We start from the raw sequence: 6,332 nt of genomic DNA on the forward strand, positions 1-6,332 counted from the left end.
GCTAGTTTTTGGATGACGTTGCACTTACTGCATGTCTTCTGTTATCAGGACTAAATTCCTGAACGATTTTAATTTTGATTTCCTGGATCCTGTTTTTCTTATAAAGCAGAGTTATTTTAATTACAAGTAGTAGATAATAACGTCATGCAACTATGGAATCAGAACAGTTGTATTTCTGATAGAAGAACATGACAGAATAAGTACAGTTAATATGAACATAAAGACCTGGACCAACTCTTTGAGCCAGGATAAGTTCCAGACAGAAATCTGCTGAGCATGTTCAGTAGAAGTCTCCTGGCATTGGGTTGTTGACTTTGTCATGGCCGGTGGACCAATGAAGTCCATTGTTTGCTATGACTGTGTTTCCACTGCCTGTCAGCAGCGACTGTGCGGTCTGGGCCGGGCGGCTTTCATTGTTGCTGCCACTGATAATCTTAGCAGCCACAGTTTAGCGTTGCATTCTGGACCACTTTCAACTCCTGCAGCCCCCTCAGCGGTAGTGACGCTGAGCTGGGACACCAGAGACTCATCTGTGTGTGCAGATGGACGAGCAGAATGCTGCCTCACTAAAAATATCTTACTACAACATGAGTCAGAGAATCCTTAAAGAATAGGGATTGATCTGCTGGGTTTAATATGCTCGTGTTAAGCAAGGAAGTAACTCATTGTATTTGCTTTTGATTAAGGCTATGATTTGATTAATCTGTGAGGAAGTTTATGTTAGAATTTATACTGGGAATTCTGTCACTTTGTTTTAATACTTCATTAATCTACATGAGTAGAATAGAATAGAATAGAATAGAATAGAATAGAATGCTTTTATTGTCATCGTACACAAAGTACAATGAAATTAAACTCCAGTGGTGCAAAATACAAGTATAAAATAAGACAAATAAAAATAGATAAATATATTTTTAAAAGGAGCCAGTAGGAAGTATACACACTTTGGAATGATAACAGCCAAACGATAGATTAAATATATTGCACTGCTGAAATACGAACACTGTGGATATATGATAAATATATCCCTGTTCAGTCTGTTTACATACTGTGTGTAGTTTAACTGCTATCTTTGGTTCATCACTTGCTTTGCACTAAATATTACAGCAAACACATGACCAAAATGAACTAACTAACTAAAATAATATCACTATCTTTGCAGTCTTTTATATTAAGTCTGAATGCCGATATCTTCATTGCAGACAACCTCATCAATTTGATTAAAATAAATATTATTTATAGACTTAAACCTTGATATTTTCCTGATTTTTCTTTTTTTTTTTTTGCAGACTATCTTTGAGGGCATTTATGGAGACATGAATGTGGAAAAGCCAGTAGGGGAATGATAAGCAGCAAATGGTCCAGTCATCCAGGAATCAAACCAGGGACTCGCTGCTCCAGTCATCTGCACCCATATCTGGTGTGCATACGCACTCACCACTCGGCTTTCAGGTTGGCCCTCAATTTTCTATTTTCCCCCTTCTTTCCAAAAATATCTCAACAAAACTGTTTCTTGCACCAGTGGGGCAAGAATAGGAACTGCAGCATACGACATACAAACAAATAAATAGTGCCCTTTGAGCAGTGGGTACAGTATCGCTGTTATAACTGCGGGAGACTTAACATTGCATCTCTAGTCATGATTTTTAAAAAAGGACTTTCATAATGTCCTTTGGTGTAAATAAACACAACAAACTATTAGTGGCTATGTGTCAGGGCTTTTAAGATGCTGAGATGATCTCTTGTCTTAGTCTGGGTTTAAATTTGTATTGCTTACATAATATCATTATTTAAGGTGCATAACCTATTATTTATTTTTGCAAGACAATTTGGTTGTACAAGTCTTCTCTCCATTACAGATTGTTCCGTAATAGTCTAAATGTTTTTTTCAGAGACATTTTTGCCTCGATGATTAAAAAATTATCAATAAAATATTACATTCTTCTGCATTGGTAGGCTATATTAAATAAAAATAATAATAATTTAGCAGAAGTTTTGCTTTCCAGGAACCCCTTCTCATAGCACATATAACTGCTTTTTTTTCCTCATCAAAACTGTATCTGTGGAGGCTCCTTTCTTGCCGTGACTATGAGTGGCAGACTATGAGTGGTAGCCATTTGCATCCTCCGTGCATGATGGGATTAATTATTAATTGATGATAATTAATGATTCATGGGGCTCTTTTCTTGTTTGCTGCAGAGGTGTGGTGTGTGCTGCACAGGTGGCTTGGCTCTCACTGGGAGATGGAAACAGGAGGAGTGCTTCATTTAAGACCCAGTTCACACACCTGCACAGCAGAGGCATGCTCATGGAGAAAGGGGGGTTGTCTTTTTCCACATCCGGGATCTCACGTTTTTAACACAACCGCCCTTCTATAAACATGGCTTTAGGAACTACTGTAAGCATGTGGGGATTTTAAAGTTTTATCTGGAGCGTACACAACTTACGGATTTGTTCAGCATTATAGAATATTGGACACATTTTTCAGGTTGAGGGTTAGATTTACAAGAGTTTAGTTTCCAGCTATTCAGTAGAGACACATGAGATAAACCTCTCTGCAGAATCCAGTTTTCAAAGTGCAAATGTGAGAGTCAGTTACATTTTGAGGGCTGTGCTAGTAAAGACGAAAACTTCCAGCAATTTGGTTTTGTTGGTTGAACCTGGACCAAAAACATCCCCATCACCCCTTCCCTTTTCTGGTAACAGCTTCATTGTCTCAGCTCACACCTGTAGCCCTTAGCGGGAACAACTGCTGAGTCAGACAAGGATAGGAGGGGGGCTGCCTGCTGGGTCTTAGTGGATTTATCACAACAACAAGCTAGTATAAATCTGCACAACATACTCACAACATTTTGTAGCAGTAGATTGCTTTACACCAGTAATGTGCAGCATGTGGTCCATACATTGAAAGAAAACCTGCTTGCAGTGACTTCTCTTGATTGTGGGATCAGTGCTACGAACAAACAAAACCACTGTTTCTCTGTGGATTAAAATGTATTTTGAGATGTCAAACTTTTTTTTGTTGGAGCAAAATCAATGGACCCAGAAGTATCCTTCTGGTTACATGGTTGTAAACAGCAATTGGCCTCTTTTGAAGATGTGGTAAACCATGTCACCCATGTACAAGCACAAAACTCTCTCTGGCCCTAACCCAGAAATGATAGTCTCCCCTCTGTTCCTCTGCTTGCTTGAAGAAAGAGGAAGCCGTTTATGGACCGTCTGACAATGTTCTTTTGGTTAAACATTATCCTTGCACTCAACCCTTTTATCTGCATCTGATTGATGGGCCTTCAGGGGGCCGTGAGTGCTCCTGCAGGTCCTGGGTTGCTTTCCTAATTGCTGCCTTTGACCCAGCTTCAACCCTCCTCGGTCCCACGGGGAACTTCACCATTAATTACTGTGACTTCATGGTATATCAATCAGGAAGTCCCAGCAGGCCACTGAACCATCCTTACACAGTCCAGAGTTGATGAAGTCTGATAAACTCATTCCTGTGGTGGGAATACTATCTTTTGCCTAATTTAGGGCCGCGTCTCCGAATGAGCTTGATTTGAAGTGTGGCTATGAGTCACGCTGGCAGGGACGACACCCGCGGGTGCAGGACAGAGACGAGGCTTTAGCTTTTTATACAGTGAGCAACATATGTGAGCAGCTGAGAGACCTGCCTGCTGTATGTTTATGGTTTGCCATCACGTTTGAGTTGATTAAATCCAGTCTCAATGCAGCGATTGGGGAAAAAAAATAAATGAAAAAGAAACAGGATGATTCTTGCAGCAGATTTTTTCTTGTGGGAGGAGAAGTTACAAAACCTCCAAACCACACATTCATGTTTCCTGTCCTCAAAAATGTGTTGATTTCTTAAGGAATAGCATCACTTCTGGGACTTTTTACAGAAACTGGAAAACAAATGTACAGGAAATTTAAAGTTTTGAAGAAGGATGGGTTCCTGGGAAATATTAGCATTTCATTAAAAAAAAGAAAAATGTATTTTTTATTGTAGTGTTGCTACTTTTACTTGAGTAAATGGTTTAAAGGCTTTTTCACCTCTTGAAGAAACTGTATTCATCTCTTGCCAGTAAAGAGTGAATGTGAAAGTAGTCAGCCACTGTTCTGGTAATATAAACAAGTCATGTGCATTGTCAGCACAAAATGGAGCTTTATTATGTCCTCTGTTATTTTAATAAGAGAAAGGTGCTGGCGGACACATTCAGTGTCTTAATAAAGAACCAGATCAAAGCAGCTATGGAGGAAGAACTTTTCCAGGAACCTGAGACACTTGTGCCCCGAAAACTCATCTGAGGAAACCTCCGTGCTTGGTGCCCCCTGTCAGCACCTCAGAAACTTTCTGCTTCCTAACATCCATCTGTCTCCTGGAGAATATTCCCAGGTGGATCTGAGCTTTCACTGAAACCAGGGTGGAATGCACTGTAATGGTCTTTTCATTAGATGGAACAGCAGGATGTATTACCCGTAGCTGGAGAGGAGCCACGCTCACTCAAATTAAATCTCCGCGTTTATGGCGTAAAGGAAAGTGATTTTGAGTCAGCAAATTGGTTTTGGTATTGTTTTTTTTTTTTTCAAGGTATGTTCACACTGCAACTAACAGTTGAATGTACTGAAAAATACAAACTTTGACTGGATAAATGAGATATTTTTAGTCATTCTAAATGCTGCTTCTGTTTTGAATTCTAGTGTTGTTGTTTTCCTTTTACTAAGAGGGTTTTTATTTAACTATTTGCATGATTCATATGTTCCTCTTTGTTACAAAGTCCGCCTTAACTTGTGTATTATGAACATATCAGTTTCCAAGCACATTCCTTACCGTTGTTTTTCAGGTAACGAGACAGACCAGTGATGTTATATGTGTACAGAGACAGAGCAGCACTGTCAGGTTTAATTTACTCCTCAGCCGGCCATATTAACATCAGCAGACCCAAATCCCAGGCTCATATGACACTGCTGTAATGTGCAGAACGTGGTTGCTCGCTGACCTAAAGACAATTTCTGGGATTTCTATAATAATTAATACGCAGGCTCAGTAATGACGCAGGATTGTATCATTTCTCTGAGATTTGTAGGGAGCACAGGGTTCATATGGACATGTGGTGCCACGATCATCATTGTGTCATGTGGTAACAAAGCAAGGTTTGTCTAAAAATGGACCAAAAAGCAGAAACAAATGTGATGGTTTGTGCAATATTTGTCAGGGTTTTTAAAAAAATGTTTTTGCACCATGTAATGATAAACAATTACTCATACAGCTTGAGACTCTCAGCTGCTGAAATATGACTTTGAGCCATGTCCGAGTATAATTCAGGTGGTTATAAGTGATGAGAAAATCCAATAACTTTAGCTTTTGGTGTGACAGAAGGAGTGTGTAGTCAGATTTCAAAGGTCTGGGGATATCTACAGTTGCCTTGGGTGTAAATAACACAGTGGATAACTAGACGGATTCCTTTTCTTCTGCAGGGACAGCCACAGTCTTGTTTTGTTTTAGCCTGTAGTTGTAGCACTTTACATGCAGCAAATACAAAATGGTCATTTTTCTGAATAAAGAATGGAATAACCTTTCTGTCAGAGGAAGTGCCTCTCTGTTTTATGTATACTCACTTTAGATATTTCCACTTTCCATTATGTGACTTTGGTTTTAGATTCAAAGATTCTGAGGTTTTACTTTCCACATCCTCTTAAAATCTGTGCAAAGAAATGCAGGGTGGCATATTCTTAGGGCTTTGCTGCAAAACAATAAATATTAATACTTAAAATTCAAACATAGTAAAACTAATTCTGCTGCTTAAATCACAAAATACAAAACCTTTTCAATTGTTTTCATTGTACATGAACAATAATGTTTGTTAGCAATTTTTTAAAAAAAATTTTAAAAACAATTAACTGTTACGTCAAAGATTGTTCCATGTTTTGTTGAATTACAGACAAATCACATTTGTAAAAATATTTCATTTACATGTTAACTCTTTTAAAAATGGAGCCAAAACTTTACATTATGTCCACATAAAAAATAAATAAATCAAATGATAAATTGTTCTTTATCGGCATTTTACAGTAAAATTACACTGTTTTGCTCTATTTATATTAGCAAAAAATTCCACAATTTACACATCTTTGCCATTTGTGGAAAAAAGAAAATCTAAATTAAGTATTGAAAAATAGCAAATAATTTTTAAGATTGTTATTTTCCATATTTTCTGCTTTATTAAATCACAGATAATATCTTGTAAAACCACAGGAAAAAATGCAGTACATGTTGACTTGTATTTAATTCTTTTAAAGTGTGTGGCCATAAGTTAGACCGCTTATTGTATTTAAATTAC

The sequence above is a fragment of the Stegastes partitus genome, unplaced genomic scaffold, assembly GCF_000690725.1.
Source record: "Stegastes partitus isolate 25-593 unplaced genomic scaffold, Stegastes_partitus-1.0.2 Scaffold3661, whole genome shotgun sequence".
Classification (NCBI taxonomy): Eukaryota; Metazoa; Chordata; class Actinopteri; family Pomacentridae; genus Stegastes; species Stegastes partitus.